The sequence below is a fragment of the Jatropha curcas genome, chromosome 7 (genome assembly GCF_041381405.1).
Source record: "Jatropha curcas cultivar XTBG-Jc1 chromosome 7, XTBG_Jcur_1.0, whole genome shotgun sequence".
Lineage (NCBI taxonomy): Eukaryota > Viridiplantae > Streptophyta > Magnoliopsida > Malpighiales > Euphorbiaceae > Jatropha > Jatropha curcas.
The window spans coordinates 16,596,859-16,618,078 of NC_143157.1; the positions used below are offsets into that span (position 1 = coordinate 16,596,859).

The 21,220-nt window shown below is 35.1% G+C and overlaps 1 non-coding gene across 1 annotated transcript; it reads right to left on the reverse strand.

The window, feature by feature from the left end:
- Positions 1-20,096: 20,096 nt before the first annotated feature.
- Positions 20,097-20,202, reverse strand: LOC149494780 (small nucleolar RNA R71). The gene has a single exon (XR_016321890.1). It is a non-coding gene; the product is annotated as a small nucleolar RNA R71 (small nucleolar RNA).
- Positions 20,203-21,220: the final 1,018 nt, after the last annotated feature.

Here is a 21,220-nt window from a genome sequence, read left to right on the forward strand (position 1 = left end):
AAGTAAATCTCGGATCTCTATCTGAAATGATGGAAGAAGGAAACCCGTGTAATCTCACTATCTCATCTATATAAAGCTCTGCATACTGCTCCATGGTGAAGTCGGTCCTAACAGGAAGAAAGTGTGCCGACTTAGTTAATTTGTCAACTATTACCCATACAACATCTTTCTTTTTAGGAGTTAAAGGCAATCCAGTCACAAAATCCATAGTAACCTTATCCCATTTCCACTTTGGAATAGAAGTAGGGTGTAACAAACCAGAAGGAAACTGATGCTTTGCTTTCACTTACTGGCATGTCAAACACCTCGACACATAATCTGTGATATCCTTCTTCACCACCGGCCACCAATACTGTGATTTCAAATCCTGATACATCTTATTACTGCCAGGATGCATAACATAGGGACTACTATGAGCTTCCTTTACGATACTCTTTCTCAACTCTGAAATTTTAGGCACACAAATCCGATCCCCAAAGTACAAGCAGTCGTCATCTTTAATCATAAATCTCTTTTTCCTTCCATCTCTGACTAGGTCTTTCCATAAGGCAATTGTCTCATCATCCCTTTGTGCATCTCGAATCTGCTGAAGTAGGCTAGGTCTAATCATAAGCTCTACCACGAGTGCACCATTATTAGCTACAGATAATCGAGTATTCAAAGCACGTAAAGCAACCAAGGACTTCCTACTAAGTGCATCTGCTACCACATTAGCTTTACCCGGATGGTAATCAATGGTGAAGTCATAGTCCTTAAGTAGTTCTAACCATCTGTGCTGTCTCAGATTAAGCTCCTTTTGAGTAAGTAGATACTTGAGACTCTTATGATCAGTATACAGATGACATTTCTCACCATACAAGTAATGCCTCCAAATCTTTAAAGCGAAGACTATAGCTCCTAACTCCAAATCATGAGTAGGGTAGTTCTTCTCGTGTGCTTTAAGCTGTCTAGAAGCATAAGCAACTACCTTACCCTCCTGCATAAGCACACAACCCAATCCATTATGCGAAGCATCACTATACACATCATACGGTCTACTCGAAACTGGTTGCGTCAACACTGGAGCTTCAGTAAGCATCGTCTTAAGCTTCTCAAAACTATTCTGACATTTATCATGCCACTCGAATCTGACATCTTTTTGAAGAAGTCTAGTCAAAGGAGCCGCAATGAGAGAAAATCCCTTGACAAATCTTCTATAATAACCAACCAATCCTAAGAAATTTTGAATCTCTGTAACATTCTTAGGTGGCTTCCATTCAAGCACTACCTCTATCTTCTTCAGATCAACTCTAATACCCTCAACAGAAATAATGTGACCCAAGAAAGCAATCTCAGACAACCAGAATTCACACTTACTCAGCTTAGCATACAACTGTCTCTCTCTCAATATCTGAAGTACAATTCTCAAATGGTGATCATGATCCTCTCTAGTCCGAGAATATACCAAGATGTCATCAATGAACACAACCACAAACTGATCTAAGTAAGGATGAAAGATCTGGTTCATCAAATCCATGAAGACTGCAGGAGCGTTAGTCAAACCAAACGGCATTATCAAGAACTCATAGTGACCGCAGCGTGTCCTGAAAGCAGTCTTAGGTACATCTAATGCCTTCACCCTTAGATGATGATAACCTGATCTCAGATCTATCTTCGAGAATACACTAGCTCCTCTCAACTGATCAAACAAATAATCTATCCGAGGCAATGGATACCGATTCTTCACAGTAACTTTGTTAAGTTGTCTATAATCAATACACAATCTAAGTGATCCATCCTTCTTCTTTACAAACAATACTAGAGCACCCCACGGAGATACACTAGGACGTATAAAACCCTTATCAAGCAATTCCTGAATTTGTATCTTCAAGTCTTTTAACTCAGCAGGCGCCATCCGATACGGAGTAATGGATATCGGTGCAGTACCAGGCATAACCTCAATACCAAACTCAACCTCTCTCATAGGAGGTAAACCAAGCAACTCCTCTGGAAAAACATCCAGAAAATCACATACTGTGGGTATATCATGGACACGAGGAGATTCTGACTCTGGAGCAAGCACACAGGCTAAGTAGGCCTCACAACCATGCTGGATCAATCTTCTAGTAGTAGAAGCAGAAATAACATTAGAGAGGTAATCCGACCTCTCACCCACAACTACAATCTCCTCACCAAATGAAGTCTGGAGTATAATCCTCTTAAGTCTACAATCAATCATAACTCCATGACTAGATAACTAATCCATACCCAAGATCACATCAAACTCCCAGAAAGGCAACTCTATTAGATCTCTCAGAAACACATGGCCATAGATTACCAATGGACAATCTCTATACACCCGATTAACTATGACACTATGACCTAAGGGTTTAGTAACCTCAATACCATGCTCTAACATATCAGTATGCATATTACCCAATCTACCCACATGTATGCATAAATATGAATGAGTAGATCCAGGATCAATCAAAGCATATACAGAAATATCAAAGATAGAGAAGGTACCAATGATAACGTCTGGGGCATCCTGCTCCTCCCTAGTCCTGACAGCATATGCTCTGGCAGGTGCTTTGGACTCAAGTTTTTCCACTGTCTCTGAAACTGGCCTCTAACTCCCAGTACCTCCTGTATCACCATGGCCTCTGCCTCTGCCTCTCGGAATAAAGGGAGCTGACCTCCCTACCTGAGGAGCTGAACTAGCCAAAGTCATTGGGCAGTCTCAAAGCAAATGCTCTGTAGACCCATATCGAAAGCATGCCCTAGAAAATCTCCTACAAACCCCAGGATGCTTCTTTCCACACTGAGTACATGTCGGAATATCAACCCACATAGTACCTCCACCACTAGCAACAGATGTGGTCTGTGGAGCTGTTTTGCCATAAGTACCCTGTCCATGTCTCTGACTCGGTCTAGACTAGGTCTGTGGTGAACCTCTATGCCTCTTACTACTGGACTGAGCCCCAGAAGTCTGTCCAGATACCATACCTTGAAACCTCTTTTGTTGACCCTGTTGACTCCATTGCCTCCTAGCCTGCTGCTCAGTCCTAACTTCCTCAAGCTCTAAAGTTGCCTTCACTAGGGAAGACAATGATGTATGAGGATGAGCAACCAAATGCATTCGATATTCATCATGCAAGCCTTTCCTGAAGCGCTTGCATCTATCCGATTCAGTAGGAATCATCTCAGTAGCATACCTGCTCAGCCGGATGAACTCTCTCTCATATTCAGCCACAGACATTCTGCCCTGTTTTAACTCTAAAAACTCGGCTTTAAGTTGATCAATGTAAAGCTCCCCAATGTATTTCTGTCTAAACTCAGAAAGAAAGAAGTCCCAAGTCCTCTGCTCAGCACTGACTGTCCGTGATACAGTATCCCACCACTGGTAAGCTTCCTCTCTCAATAAGGAAGTGGCACAAACCAAACTGCCTACAGGTGAGCACTGCATTTGCTCCAATATCCTCTCCACAGACTGGAGCCAATACTCTATTGCAGAAGCCACATCATCCTTTCTACCCCTAAACTCAACAGCTCCATATTTCCTCAGTTTCTCAATAGGGGGACGAACTGGAACAGGGGCTGGAGCAACTTGAGCCTGGGGAATAGCTCCTGCTGCCTACCTCAAAGCAGCAACTAACCGCTGAACAAATGTATCCTGGTTAGGCCCAGCAGGACCTACAGCAGCCTGCCCCACCCTCGAGGCGTGCTCCGCATCAGAACCCACAGCACCACTAGCGGCATCACCAACAGGAATACCACCACTAGGAGGGACATAACTATCCACCACCTCATTAGACAGATGTTGAGACATCACTCAACTCCTATAAAGACCAAAAGGTTCGCATCAAAGAGAAGTTCCAAAATGTATTTAACTTAAATTACTCATACTCTCACTTCAAAATAGAGAAATTTCCTATATATGCATATAGTCCTAGAACTGCCTAAACCTATGCTCTGATACCACTAAATGTAACACCCATCGCCCGATCCCGAAAGACCCGATGGTGGATGCCACATTCGGTGCTGGATGCACCGTCCTAACCTACATATAAATCATACAATCATATTATGAATTAGAAGTGACTTAGTATTCACAAGCTTAGCAAGTAATAATATTTTGTTTTGAAAATGATTTGGGAGAGTCCTACAGAAAAACTGCAAGAGTTTCCCCTACAAAGCACTCCCAAATCGAAACTCAAACCCCATCAAACTCCAATAACAACACAATAGCACTTCTATAATTTCATAACTACATAATTTCTCAGTAACATTTTAATATTCATCAATTAAAGACATTCATGTAAACATATCAACTTCTAATATTCTAACCATTAAATAAGTTCCAAGTTTATCTCCCAATATATACACCAAAATAATTTACAACAATATGCTTAGGTTATAAATTAAATAATACAGTCTCCAAAAATGTAATACTTATACATGCCATAATTCTTAGTTACATAAAATACTAAGTAACTACCGAAATATCTCTTCAGCTCTGATGCTACTCTTCAGGTCTTTAAGCAGCAAGCACAATCTCCAAACTGTGCGTGATAAAATCAACGCGCTGAGTATAAAACTCAGTGGTGCTTATAAAACACAACAAACCAATGTTGTGATGATAACATACATAAAAATTATTTCTATACATAACATCATTAAATTTGAACATGCATTACATATGTACACCAACACATCATGCTTTAGAAACTCATTTGATCTCATAAATAAGTTATGGTAAACTAAGAGTTATTAACATAATGTGATCTCAGTTATTGCACTTCCGTAAAAATAGTTTATAAGGGCTCACATACACTTAGGAGAAAAAGAAGCAGATGAGTTTTCATAGCTTATTCATAATGGCCTTAGGTCGCTAACCTTTTCATAACATATAGAGCACGTCCGCCCTAACATAAGACACCCACGTGCCTAGCATATGATCATAGCTTCTTATCATAATGGCATCAAATGCTGAGCATGCTCATCATACATAATAAAATCAAATCATGCATCAAATCCACACCAAGTATATTAGAGCCCAAAAGCATTTCTCATAAAATTCATTTTCTTTAGTCTTCTCATAATAAAAACTTAATTTAAACTTAAGTAATTCATAAAAATTCTCCTACGTAAACAAAATGACTTAATATAGAAAATTTCGAGCATAAAAGTAACATTGACCCTTGCTGTGTTTTTAAAACATAACTTGAGTTATGGTCTCCAATTTGAATGAAATCAGATTCATTAGAAAGTTAAGACAAAATTCTACAAATGTTATGAAGGGATCACAGCCCAGATCAATATGGAAGATAACAAAACAAAGCTAGGAACAGAGACTAACAGACTAGACCTGATTCAGCAGAACCAAGTCCATTGTTTATTGAATTCCGACTTAACCAAACACTCAAATTAAACCAATCCAGAACGGGGGAAGTCTCAAGACACAGAGCAATAACTTTATGAAGAACTCAGAACCTAATCTTGTCATTATAGTGGTCAAAATGGGGACTCAATTCAATGATGCATGTGGCCCAACACAACAGAGTCAGTTTGGGTGTTTCAGCCATAAGTTGAGCTATGTATCTCCAAATTGGACACAAGAGGATGGGTTGGAAAGCTAAGAGGTATACATACAACTTTTATGAAAGACTCAGACACAAATGGAAACTAGAAAGGATCGAAAAATGATCCTTAATCTCACTCAATAACCCATTTTTCCCAAAGTCAGCTTACTTTAACCATGAAAGGAACATGAACAACAAAGATACAAGGTAGAAATGTCTACCACAACATAAATACTCATCAAACATCACCCAAGAGCATGTTATTGCAACCAAAATTCAACAAATCAATCATTTCATACAAAATCCCAACATATACACATAATAGCATAAAGGCACAAAACCAAAAATTAGAGTAAGGTAAGTGTGTTTATGAACACTAACCTTCAAAACAAGCTTTAATCAAAGCTTCTCAAGCTTTGGTCTTGCCCTTATCTTTGTTAGAAGGCTCTCCACCCTTTACATGTAAGAAACTCAAAATCAAACAAAGAAAACAAATAAAAGAAGTACTTGGAGCATGATTAAGCATGTATATGCTAAAAGAAAACTCTAAACCCAAAAATAATGAGATTATCATACAATCACTTACTTGACCGAAGTAGGAAAATCTCCAAATTCCTTGAAATTAGTCACCAAAAATTACTTCTCTCGCTTCACTCTCTAAGATTAATTACTTAAATCAAGTTGGATGGGTGAATTTGATGTGTTTACTAAGTGTTTACTAAGTATGAATTGAAGAAAATGAAGAAGAAGAAGAAGAAGGAGGAGGAGGAGGAGGAGGAGGAGGAGGAGGAGGAGATGTGTAAGGATAAGAAGAAGGAAAATTTTGTTGCTCAATAATTGACGGTTGCCTTTAATAAAGCAACTAAAGGGTATTTTGGTCTTTTCTCCAAATTCACTAGTAATCTGATCTAATGGCTCCAAATATTCTCCAATTAAATTCCTTCAAAATATTATTTATCTCCACAAAACTCTCTAATTTACTCCATAAAAATAATTCCTCAAATTTCCTCTATAAAAATAATTTCCCAAATTTCCTTACTTAATATAACACCATAATTCACTATTCACTAATTATCTAAATTCTCCAAAAATATTCCTTCCTTACTTTCTACCCATAAAAACCATGCATACATGCTCCAAAAATGTTAAATAAAATATAAAACATAAATAGTATTTTTTCCGGAAAAAAATAATACCGACTCCCGGACCGGTGGTACTATTCACAGACCAGTAAACGACTATTGAAACACAGGAAAAATAGGGTGTTACAACAACCTTAAGAAGTTGCCTTACGGAATGATACTTACACCAGTGTTTGAGTTTCTTAATGTTGACTTAAGGGAGAGTGATGGCTCTAGTGTTTCAAAGCTGGACAGTGGGTCATTAAAAATGAAAGATGAAGGAGGAGAAGAGAAGGGAAAAGAAGAGACTGAAAAAGAAAAGAAAGTGAAAAGAGAAGTTGGAAAAGTTGAGAAAGAAAAGGAAAGAAAAGAAGAGATTGAGAAAAAGAAGAAGAGAGAAGACAAAGGAAAAGCAAAGTTAGGAGAAACAGAAGAAGAAGAAAAGAAGGAGGAAGCAGAAGAAGAAGAATAAGAAAAGAAGTCAGAAGAGAAAGCAGAAGAAGAAGAAAAGTCAGAAGAGGAAGCAGGAGAAGAAGAAAAGAAATTAGAAGAAGAAAGGAAAGAGGAGACAGAAAAAGAGAAAGCTGGTGGAAAAGAAGCAGAATTAGAAAAAGAAAAGGAGACATAAAAGAAGAATGAGTCTGAAAAGATGGAAAAAGGAAAGAAAGTAGAGGAAGTCAGTGATGCGGAGACAGAAAAGCTAGAAATAAGCGATGAAGAGAAATCTACTGAGGTCAAAACAGAGAAAGAATCGGAGTTGTTATCAGCTCAAAGGAGTAGGGAGGCTATGCTAGGAAGGTTGGAGAGAGAGCTAATAGAAGAACACAACAAGGAACTCGATGAGGCAATACAACATTGCAAGACTGTGATTGGACAGAATCAGTCTCTCATTGAGACCTTGGAAAGGATGAAGGATGTGAATGAAAGGAAATTAGCTACTCTAAAAGTTAAAGGAACACCCTACATTCCTACCTCAGAGAAACCAAAGAAGGTCAAGCACACTGCTGGAAAACATAGTACTCCTGGAAGAAAGCCTCCACTGCATCCATCTTCTAAAAGGGCAGAAAGTTCTTCTGAAACTGCTCCAGCTCAGAATTTGAGAAGTTCTAAAAGACTTAGAGCTGATCCTAAGCCTCTCTAATCAGTCTTTATGTGTTGTGAACAATATTTTTTTTTTGCTTTATCTTTGTAGGTTATCTTGTTGGAATTTTGTTCTTATTTTCTTTTATTATGCTCTGACCTTTTTCTAACCCTTTTGTATGATGACAAAAAGGGGGAGAACGCAGGTATTTTGGTGGTATTTTGGTACGTACTTGGTGACCAAAGTACTTATATCTTGTTATCTTCTAATCTGTGATGCTTATTTTATGAATCATGATTTTCTTCTATTTTGGTGAGCTATATGATCAGCTGAGTGTTTTTAGAACTTAGATTCTTATTCTAACGACTGTTTTGCAAGTTGGACATAAGATTTTTTACTCTATTTCTAATATCAGTTTCTATTCTATTCTTTTGCTCTGATCATATGCTCTGATTATTAGAACTTAGAATATCCTGTCTATCTTTACTAGTTCTAATATTTATGCTTTGATTATTAGAACTTAGAATACTTTGTCTATTTTTTTTTAGTTCTAAAATTAGTTTTCTAAAAAGTCTCCCTAGTTCTAATTTTCACAAATAGTTTTATTGCAACTATTCAGGGGGAGCAAAATACATGTTCTAATTTGCTTATATGCATAAAATTTAGGGGGAGCACATGTTTTTATGTTTGCTAAATTTATTGGTTTTGTCATCATCAAAAAGGGGGAGATTTTTGGCTCAAGAGTCAAGCTCTAATCTCGGAATTTTGATGATTAAAACAAAACAAATAAATTTGAATTATATTATTTGTGCTAATATTATTTTATGCAGAATTCTTATGGAAAGAAATCGTACAAGGCAAGTCCTAAAAAATCCATGATGTGTGTGAAGATATTTTGAAGACCCTAGTGATTAGGTATTTAGGATACATTATAGGATAGAGAGAAAATTCATCTATAAGCACATAAACTAATTTTTTCTCTCATCAAAAATATTTTTCAGAAATTAGATTCTTCAAAATAATTTCTTTCGTAAAAATTTTTTTTTTTCGAAAATATGCTTTAAGAATCGAAATGATTTAATTACCTAAAACTAAAGAGATTTTTTCTCTATGCGATTTTGGTAATAAATCATACATTATCTTTTTTCGGAAACTCCTTTGAAGATCTAAAAGAACTTAAATTTATTCTCTTACCTAAAACGAAGGAAGATTGTATTTTTTCGTTTTTAGTAAGTTGTATCTCTTCAAAAAATATTTTCCAAATATTGCTGCCGAAAATCTTTTTATTTTAAAGGAAAGTAAAATCATCTTTTATTCTCTTCCAAAAGGATAAGATAAACTTTTGGTAACCAAGATTTTCGTATCTTCTAAATAAGGAAAGCAAATATTCTGATTTCAAAATGAAATATCCACTTTCCAGAAACAAGAGACACGAAGCTCTCTATATAAAGGAGTGTTTCACTCTTGGAACATAGAGGAAGAAAGAGTTCTCGTTTTAAGAGCATTCTCTCATTGATCACATCTTTTATCTCTCAAAACTTACTCTCTACCCCCATTTTTCTTTTCATCTCTGCACTTCACGTTTTCTTCTTTGAATAGAAAAGAATTTTTATAACTACTTTTGAAAAACAGTTCTGTGTTCTAAACGATTTTCTAATCTGATAAACTGTTTTTCCTGTGCTTATATGTGCATTTCTTTCTGTCTATTTAGATTTTGTAATCTATAGTAGACAGGTTTTTATTTGATAAACATTTGTGTAATAGCTTAGGTTAGAAGCTATTGTGAAAGAGGTTATCAAGCGACCTTCTCCTTGTGTGGGATTCTAATGTCTTGAATTGAGTTTCTATACTCTGCCAAAAACAGAAAGGGTTGAGGTTAACTAGAACCTTTGGAAAATCTAGTGGGATAAAAGGGTAGATCTAGGTGTTGATCTATTGCCTTGTACTGTTGGTTTGTCTCTTACCCTTGAAAAGAGATAACATAGTTGAGGATCTCAAGATGAGTCTTGGGGAGTGGATGTAGGCAAGTTAGTGCCGAACCACTATAAATCACTGTGTTGATCTTTTATAATTTCTGAAGTTTTGCTTGATACTGCTTTACTTACACTTCTGTTTATACTTTAGAAATGCTAAAGTTGTAAATGTTTTGATATTCTAAAACTGGAATAAGTCTTATCTTCTCTGAATATTAGAACTCTGGAATTCTGATAAGTGAATATACCAAGTTCTAAACAGTTATTCTATTTACAGTATATTTCACTACTTGGGTTTCTAATCTGTTTTCTAAACCTGGTTAAGGCTCTGTGAAGCAATTCTAATTTCAATAACTGTCTCTCACATAGTCTTATATGATTTTCTAAACTTTATGAGGAAGTTCTAAATACAATAGCTTTCCGTCATAAAGAAGTTCTTATATTGAATAAGACATTATGAAGCAGTCCTAATTAATAGCTGCACTTTGCATAGTCTTTCTATTCTTTATAAATAGAACATTGTGAGGAAGTTCTAATTCATATTCTATTCTCACAAGTTCTTTGTTTTTCCGCTGCACTTAGAATTCTATATTTTGTTTTAAAATTCTAAAATATTTTTAGAAAACCCAATTCACCCCCCCTCTTGGGTTGTCCCATACATATACGGGACCCACAATAACATGCTTGAGTTATAAATCAAATAATATAGTCTCCAAAAAAATAATACTTATACATGCCATAATTCTTAGTTAAATAAAACTCTAATCAACTGCCAAAATAATATCTTCAGCTCTGATGCTACTCTTCTGGTCTTCAAACAGTAAACACAGATTGCAACCTGCGCGTGATAAAATCAACACATTGAGTATAAAACATAGTAATGCTCATAAAACACAACAAACCAATGTTGTGATGACAACATACTTAAAACACAAACTTCATAAAATCATTTATAATCATAGAATCATTAAATTTCAACAAGCATTAACATTTATACACCAACACATCATGCTTTAGAAATTCATTTGATATCATAAATAAGTTATTCTAAACTAAGATTTATTAAAATAATGTAATCTCATTTATTTTATTTCCTTAAAAATAGTTTATAAGGGCTCGCATACACTTAGGAGAAAAAGAAGCAGATAAGTTTTCATAGCTTATTCATAATGGCCTTATGTCGCCAACTTATTCAAAACATATAGAGCGCGTCCGCCTTAACATAAGACACCCACATGCCTAGCATATGATCATAGCTTCTCATCATAATGGCATCAAATGCTGAGCATGCTCATCTTACATAATAAATCATATCATGCAACAAATTCACACCAAGTATAATAGAGCCCAAAATTCTTGTTTTAATTCTTAATTCATAACATTTCTCATAAAATTCATTTTCTTTAGTCTTCTTAAAATCATAATGAGAACTTAATTTAAACTTAAGTAATTCATGAAAATTCTCATACTTAAACATAATTACTAAACATAATAAATTTCCAGCATTAAAGTAACCTTGACCCTTACTGTGTTTTTAAGACATAACTTGAGTTATAGGTCTCCAAATTGAATGAACTTTGATTCATTAGAAAGATAAGACAAAATGATACAAATGTTATGAAGTAACCACAGCCCAGATCAATCTATAAGATGGTAAACAAAAGCTAGGAACACAGACCAACAGTCCAGACCTGATTCAGCAAAACCAAGTCCAATGTTTATTAAATTTCTACTTATCAAAACACTTAAATTAAACCAATTCAAAACTAGGGAAGTCTTAAGATGTAGGAAAAAAACTTTCATGAAGAACTCAGAACATAATTTTTCCATTATAGTGGTCAAAATGGGCACTCAATTCAGATATGCATGTGGCCCGGCATAACAGAGTCAGTTTGGGTGTTTCAGCCATGAGTTGAGCTATATATATCCAAATTGGACACAAGAGGATGGGTTGGAAAGATAAGAAGTGGAGCTACAACTTTCATGAAGGGCTCAAACACAAATGGAAAATAAAAAGGATTGAAAAATAGTCCTTAATCTCACCTAATAACACATTTCCCCAATTTCAGCTTACTTTAACCATGAAAAAGAACATGCAAGACAAAAGATACGAGGTAGAGATTTCTACCACATACAAAACACTCATCAATTCAACATATAGGCATGCTTAGAAAACACTCCAGAACACATTTATACAACCAAGGTTCAACAAACAAATCGTTTTATACAAAGTCCCAAAATATACACATAATAGCATAAATGCACAAATTCAAAAATTGAAGTAAGGTAAGTGTGTTTATGAACACTAACCTTCAAAAAAAGCTTTAGTAAGCTTTAATTAAAGCTCCTTAAGCTTTGGTCTTGCCCTTGTCTTTGGTAGAAGGCTCTCCACCCTCTACATGTAAGAAACTCAAAATCAAAACATAGAAAACAAATAAAAGAAGGAATTGGAGCATGATTACGCATGTATATGCCAAAAAAAAAACTCTAAACCCAAAAATAATGAAGTTATCATGAAATCACTCACTTGACCCAAGTAGGAAAATCTCCAAATTTCTTGAAATTAGTCACCAAAAATCACTTCTCTAGCTTCACTCTCTAAGATTAATTACTTAAATCAAGTTGGATGGGATGAATTTAGTGGATTTAGAAAGTAGAAGTTGAAGAAAAAAAAAAGAGAAGGAGAGCAAGTTGGCGTTGAAGAGAAGAAGAAGAAGAAGAGAAAGTGGTTGCTCAAATAATCGAGTTGACTTATACAAAGTAACTAAAGGGTAGTTTGGTCTTTTCCCATAATTGGATGGCTAGGAATACTAATCTAATCTAATAGCTACAAATATTCTCCAATTAAATTCCTTCAAAATATTATTTATCTCCACAAAATTCTCAAATTTAGTCCATAAAAATAATTCCTCAAATTTCCATAATTAATATACCACCATAATTCACTATTCACTAATTATCTAAATTCTTCAAAAATATTCATTACTTACTTTGTATCCATAAAAACCATGTATGCATGCTCCGAAAATATTAAAGAAAATATAAAACATATATAGTAACTTTTCTGGACTAAAATAATACCGACTTCTGGAACGGTGGTACTATTCACAGACCGATAAACTACTATTTCAAACATAGGAAAAATAGGGCGTTACATAAAGGTTAGTGAAAATATTAGTCAATTGCTTTTTGGTAGGAATGAACTCAACCACTATATCACCTTTTTAAACATGATCGCGTATAAAGTGATGTCTACATTTTATATGCTTGGTTCTAGAGTGCTAGACTGGATTTTTAGACAATTTCATAGCACTTATGTTGTTACATTTGATTGGAACTATTTCTAATTTCAGACCATAGTCTATCAATTGTTGTTTGATCCACAGAACTTATGCAACACAGCTTCTAGTAGCAATGTATTCTGCTTTTGCAGTAGAGAGAGCAACAAAAGTTTGCTTCTTACTAAACCATGATACAAGGGCACTACCTAGAAACTGCCAAGTTCCAAATGTGCTCTTTCTATCTATTATGCTTCTTGCAAAATCAGAATCACTATACCGAACAAGATCAAATGTATAATCTTTAGAATACGACATACCCAAATTAGAAGTTCCACAAAGATATCTTAGAATACGTTTTACAGAAATTAAATGAGATTCTTTGGGACATGATTGAAATCTACCATATAAATAAACACTAAAGTGAATGTCAGATCTGCTTACAATAAGATATAATAAAGAACCAATCATACTTGTAAACAATTTAATATTCACATCCTTTCCATTTTCATCTTTTTCTAATTCTAAAGATGGGCTCATTAGTGTGCTACATACCTTGGCATTCTCCATTTTGAACCTTTTTAACAGTTCACAAGCGTACTTACCTTGGTTTATGAAGATTCTATTGTCACATTGTTTGATTTAAAATCCAAACAAGAAGTTTAATTCTCCCATCATACTCATTTTAAACTTACCCTACATTATCTTAGAAAATTCCTTACAAAGAAGTTTGTTAGTAGAACTAAAGATTATGACATCAATATAGATTTGCACAATTAGAATATCCGGTGCTTTATTTTTAATAAATAGTGTAGTATCCACCTTTCCTCTAGAAAAGCCATTTTCTAATAAAAACTTACTTTCATACCAAGCTCTAGGAGCTTGTTTTAAACCATAAAGTGCTTTAGTAAGTTTCTAAACATGGTTTGATTTTTCATAAACTTCAAAACTGGATAGTTGTTCTACATACACTTTTTCATTTAGAAAACCATTTAGAAAACACTTTTTACATCCATTTGATACAACATGAAGTTTTTAAACAAGCAAATGTTAAAGGCATTCTAATGGCCTCAAGTCTAGCAACTGGAGCAAATGTCTCATCAAAATCGACGCCCCCTTCTTGGTTATAATCTCGAGCCACTAGCCTTGCTTTGTTTCTCACAATATTACCATGTTCATCAAGCTTATTTCTAAACACTCATATTGTTCCAATAACAGAATGATTTTTAGGGCTAGTAACAAGTTTCCAAACTTGGTTTATCTCAAACTGATTTAGTTCTTCTTGCATAGCAAGAATCCAACTTTCATCATTTTGAACATCTTCTAAATTTTTAGGTTCTAATTGAGAAACAAAAGCAACATTACCAAAATATCTTTTAAGTTGAGCTCTGCTTATCATCCTTTCTGAAAGGTTGTCAATAATGTCCTCTTAAGGATGATATTTGTGTAATCGCCACTCTTTCAGTAGTTTAGAATTCTCACTTTATGGTTATAGCATTTGACTTTCAGTTATGTTTTGATCTTCATGTTCATCTTCTGGTTCGGCTTGATTATCGTCATTTTTCTTATTTTCAAGTAGTTTTGGCTGTTCTAGTTGTTTTGACTATTTATTCTGCTTTTCTTGATCAAAATCTACAACATCATCATTTTTTAAAATTCTAAAAGTAGAATCAGTCTCATAAAAAAACAAAATGGATAGATTCTTCTACAACTAGAGTTTTCTTATTAAATAGCCTATATGCCTTACTATTACCAGAATATTTTAGAAAAATTCCCTCATAAGATTTAACGTCAAATTTAGCAATGTGGTTTTTCGTATTATATATAATAAAACATTTACACCCAAAAATGTGAAAATAACCAATACTCGTCTTTCTACCTTTGTATAGCTCATATGGAGTCTTTTTGAGTTTAGATCTTACCAAAGCTTAGTTTAGAATATAATAGGCACTGTTGATAGATTCTGCCCAGAAATACTTTGGTACCTTAGAATCACTCAGCATGGTTCTGGCCGTCTAATGAAGTGTTCTATTCTTGTATTCCACTACTCCATTTTGCTAGGGTGTTCTAGGTGTTGAGAATTATGGAAGATTCTTGATTCTTTGCCAAAAGCATCGAATTTCTGATTTTAAAATTCTCTTCCATGGTCACTTCTAATCATAGTAATGCTGTATCCTTTCTCGTTCTGTATTCTCTTGCAAAGATGAATAAACAAATCATAAGACTCATCCTTATTTCTAAGGAAGAGTGTCCAGGTGAATCTAGAGTACTCATCAACAATGACAAACGCATATGATTTACCTTCAAGACTAGAAGGAGTTATAGGTCCAAACAAATCAAGGTGCAACAATTCTAAAGGTCTAGAAGGAAAAATCATGCCCTTAGATTTAAAAGATGTTATGGTTTGTTTGCCCAATTGACAAGCATCACAGATGTGATCTTTTTCAAATTTCAACTTTTGGCAAATCATGAACTAAATCTTTCTTTGATAGTTTAGAAATAAGGTGCATGCTTGCATGTCCTAATCTTCTATTCCATAACCAACTAGAATTATCAGCAGAAACTAAGCATATGTCTAGGTTATGCATATCAGAAAGATCAACTAGGTAAATGTTTCCAAATCTTTTTCCCACAAACAGAGTTTTGTTATCATACATATTCTATACTTCACAATAAAAGGGTTCAAAGATCACTATTCTATTTTTATCACAAATCTGACTTACACTTAACAAGTTATAATGTAATCCTTCTACTAAGCATACATCTTCTATTGAAGGATTAAAACCTACCACACCAATACCAATAATTTTACCTTTTGCTTTGTCCCTAAAGCTCACTGTACCTCCTTTCTTCTTTTCTAATCTAGTGAATTTCTTTCTATTACCAATCATATGCCTAGAGCAAGCACTGTCCATGTACCACATTTCTATTTTCAGCTCACTCCTTAGGCACACCTGAAAATATCATTAGATTTAGGTACCCAACATGTATTGGGTCTTGGAGGGTTAGTTGTAACAAGTGTAGATCCTTTTTCATTCTTTTGCTGTGATTTTTCTTTTTGTCAAGACTACCAGATTTTTCAAAGTGTTTCTTCTGATGTTCTAAAATCTCAACATTAGAAATGGCTTTTTTCTTAACAAAAAACTGATTTTGACTTGAAGTGATATCATAGTTAAAACTTGTCTTTTCATTTGTTAATGATTCTGAAATTGACTTTAGAATTCTAATATCAGATTTTAAAGACTCATTTTCAGAATCTAGATTTTTGCATTTTTCTTCAAAGTATTTTAGATTTTTAGAAAATTTCTCATTTTCTTCAAAGTATTTTAGATTTTTAGAAAATTTCTCATTGCAATCTTTAAGATATTTGATCTCTATAATAAGATCTTTGCATGTAACTTCTTAACAAAAAGTATCTTTCAAATAATTACATTTAGTTCTCAACTTTCTGTAATCCTTCTTTAGAACTTTATGCTTTTTAGCAAGCTTTTCAAATTTAGTACAAAGGTTATTATAAGTATCTAGAAGATCACTTTTAGATTCAAGTTCAGAGATACTTACATCGCTTTAATCTTGTTTTTCGCCTGTTGCATCTACTTTGCTAGTCCCAACTTTCTGTGTTAAAGTTAGAGTGCTGATTTCTTTGGAGTCAGAATTAGTAATGGCCATCAGACAGATATTTGCAACTTCCTCCTAATCACTTTGACTTTCAAAATTCAAATCGTTTGAGTCACTCCAAGCAGCTACAAATGCCTGTTTCAGCTTTTCTTTCTTGGACTTTTTTTTCAGCTTAGGACAGTTTGGCTTTATATGACCGAGTTTGTTGCACTCATAACAAACCACTTCAAGAGGTTCTTTCTTAGGCAAGTTACTATTTTTAGGTAAAACATTCTTTTCGATAAACTTTTTCTGTGGTCTTCCACCTTTCTTATAAAACATTTTAAACTTTCAAAGTCAGTGCTTTCTTTTTCTTATCTTCTACAGTGAAAGGAGATTTCATCTCTTCTGAGACAAGAACTCCCATCAAATAATCATAGGTTACTGAAGTCTCCTTGTAGTTAATGACAGTTCTTATAGAATCCCATTTTTTGGGTAGAATTCTAATGATTTTCTTAACAAGCTCATCTTCTGAAATCTCCTTTTTGAGAGTTCTCAAAGGATTAACTAAATTTATGAGTCTGGAATTTAGTTGAGCTATAGTCCCTCATTCTCTTATGGTAAACATTTCATATTCTCTCCAAAGGATATTAATTTTGGATTCCTTAACTCGGTTAGTACCCTCACAGGTAACTCTGAGTTTTTTCACAGACTTCTGTTGCAGACTTACATCCAGATACTTTATTGTATTCTATTGGATCTAATGCACAGTGAAGAATATTGACGGCTTTTGCATTTATAGAGATGTCATTCCAATCAGCATCAATATACTCTTCTTCTATCTTCTGAACTCTTACAGCTTTCATAAGAATGTGAGGACTAGTAATGATGTTCCTCCAGCGGTTTATGTCAACTGATTTTATAAAGTTTTCCATTTTGGTTTTCTAGTAAGAGTAATTAGAGCCATTAAACAGATGAGGTCTAGAAATAGATTGACCTTTTAAAGATGTAAGAGGAAGTGGGGTTGCCATGAGATGTTTTCTCTTAAGATGTGAAGCTTTGGTAAGTCAAGAGACAAGCTCTGTGATAAGTGTTAATTTTATAGTGTTTTTAATATAGTTTTTATTAGATTTTGAGTAAGTTTTTATTACTTTAAATCACTTTTAGTATAATTATGTTCAAAAGTTTCCTTGATCTTTAATCCGCTTGATCTAAGAGAAAATTTCAGGAATTTGGCACAGAAAGAACTTTATAACACAAGGCACTTAACTGGTAGCACGCCCTGGCCGTGCTAAAAGGCACGGCCGTGCTACAAGGGTCCCTAGGCGTGTTAAGCATAGCATGCCCAAGGCAACTTTAGGCAGACTTCCAGAGAAAAGCACGCCCAGACCGTGCTACCTGGCACGCCCGTGCCTCAATGCTTCACCAGCCCGTGCCACCTAGCACGCCCCGTGTTTCACTGGCCAGACTTCCAGAGGAAAGCACGCCCAGCCCGTGCTACCTGGCACGCCCGTGCCTCAATGCTTCACCAGCCCGTGCTACCTAGCACGCCCCGTGCTTTACTGGCCAGACTTCCAGACTAAAGCACACCCAACCCGTGCCAGGAAGCACGCCCGTGCTGCGCAGGCGGAACCAGCGAGAATTTAATGCGCAAATCTAGCTTTTTCTCACATGGGCCGACCTCTGGGAGTTTCCTAAACACACTAAACAAGACCTGGACCTATTCTTGGGGAAAAAGGAGTCCTAATCAAGAAGAAATCAAGAACCTAAACAGTTATGATCTCCTATAAAGGATTTGCACTAAATAAGGATTCTATTTCCTAAAAGGAGTCAAACTTGCCTTCAAGAACTCTATATAAAGAGAGGAACTTCTCCTAACAAGGCATCTCTCGTTTTTTAGGCAATTTCTTTACATAATTCGTTCTCTCTCTCAAGGACTTCAAGCATCAAACAATTGTGCCAAGATTCAAGGAAGCCATCAACATAGTTGTGATACAGTTTTTTCTAAAACTCTTCATCTTGTTTCTTTCTTTTATTATTGTCTTTAAATATGATGAATGTGCCAAGCATGATTGAGTTTAATTTAATTACTATGTCCAGCTAAACTCTTATACTAGGGATTTGATGTAACTTAATTCGATTCCAGTTTATGATATTAGATTTGTTTTTCTTTGTTCTCGTTATAAATTATTATTGTGCTTAATGCTTCCAGGCAGAAAATTTCCCCTGGATTGAGTTATTTCAATAACTACATTCGGGAGAAGGGTTATTGATATGAAAAAGATAATAATTTACTTGAGAATAATAACTTGATGCGGAAGCTATATGGTTTGACTCAAGGGAGGTTTTCATAAGTTAATAAATTATTAAGTTGTGAACTCACAAAACAACCATAAAACCTAATAATCTGATTTATGTTTAATTTCACTATTAAAGATAGGTAATTGAACTGAATTAGAATAACTAACAATAAATCGGGAGAGCTTGTTAGTGACTTTAGGGTTGTTCTCCTACTTGAACAATTAAAATTGATTAATGAACTAATAGAATAAGCTGGATAGAATTAAGTGAATTCAAATTCCCTAGTAGCTTAATCCTCTGATTTCTTTTCACTTGAATTTTGTGTTTGATCTCTTCTATTTTTACTTTAAATTTTATCTACCTTACAGCGAATCTCCTTTATCGTCGTCTAAATAATAATAGGTTAACATAATTTTGGTAATTGATAAACAATCCCTGTGGATACGATACTTTCTTACTCTATACTACTTGTTGCGATTTCGTACACTTGCGAAAAAAAACGCTGTCAAGTTTTTGGCGCCGTTGCCGGGGATTGGCGTATCAATATCAATACGAATTACCCTATTGTTAATTTAGACACTCTTTTTATTTTCTTTACTTAATTTTTTTTTTCTAAGAATTATTCCAGGTGTTTTATGCAAAGAAGATCGAAAAGGACTGAACCTTTAGTCTTTGATCCAGAGATTGAGCGAACTTGTCGTAGGCACAACGCTGCAAGAAAAACGCGGGAAATAAAACCCGAACAAGAAGCAAACATGGCCAACGAAAACGAAAACATAAATGAAAACATAGTTGGACCACCACTTCAACAGCCGGTCCGTACCTTGAGAGATTATACAACACCTAATCTGAATGGGACAACCTCAAGTATTACTAGACCCAGGGTAGAAGCTAACAACTTTGAGATTAAACCAGCAATTATCCAAATGCTCTCTACCTCGATCCAATATGGGGGTCTACCTAGTGAAGATCCTAATGCTCACATCACCAATTTTTTGGAAATTTGTGACACATTCAAGCAAAACGGTGTTTCTGAAGATGCAATCAAATTGAGACTCTTTCCATTCACTCTTAGGGATAAAGCTAGGTCCTGGTTACAATCATGTCCAGCTGGAAGTTTCACCACATGGGATGAATTAGCTCAAAAATTCTTAGCTAAATTCTTTCCGTCCTCAAAAACTACCAAGTTGCGAAATGAGATAATGACATTTGCTCATAATGATCAAGAGAGCTTGTATGAAGCTTGGGAAAGATTCAAGGACTTGTTAAGAAAGTGCCCACATCACAGTTTGCCCAAGTGGTTACAGGTACAAACTTTCTATAATGCATTATCTCCTAACATAAAAATCACCTTAGATGCAGCAGCAGGTGGATCCTTTGAAAAGAAAGGAATTGATGAAGCATATGAGTTGATAGAGGAGATGGCAAGCAACAGCCACTACCAAAACAATACCGAAAGAAGAAGAACCGCAGGAGTCTATGAAATAGACGCTATTACAGCACTTAATGCCAAGGTAGATAACATGGTAAGGAAATTAGACATGTTAACTACTAATCCTGTGAATTCTGTCATGCAAGTTTGTGATAGGTGCAATGGACAACATGGAATTGGAGAATGTATCATGGACTCTTTAAATCCACAAACTTTGGAACAAGTAAACTATGTGATGAATCAAGGAAGAAAGAATTACCCTTATTCAAATTCCTATGATAACAGGTTAAGGAATCATCCTAATCTATCTTATGGTAATCCTAACAATGCCTTGAATGCACCACCAGGTTTCCACCTTCCTGAAAAGAAATCTCATGACGACCTCCTCACTGCTCTTTCCAAATCGCACATGGAGTTTATGAATGAAACTAGAGAGAACCACAAAATCCAGCAGGCCGCAATAAGAAATTTGGAGATCCAATTGGGACAGTTTGCAAACATGATGACATCTCGACCCCAAGGTACGTTACCTAGCAATACTGAAAAGAATCCAAAGGAACAAGTGCAAGCTATTACCTTGAGGAGCGGCAAACAGTTAGATGAACCACCAAGGAAAGAAAAAGAAGAAAAAGAACAAACAAGGGAACCTATCATTGACTTGGAGGAAAAAGAAAAGGTAAAACCATATGTTCCCCCTGTACCCTTTCCACAAAGATTAAAGAAAGCACAAGAGGACAAGAGCTTCCTCAAATTCCTAGATGTATTTAAGAAGCTTCAAATCAATATTCCTTTTGCTGAAGCTCTTGCTCAAATGCCTAGCTATGCTAAATTCCTAAAAGATATCCTAAGCAAGAAACGAAAAATTGATGATCAAGA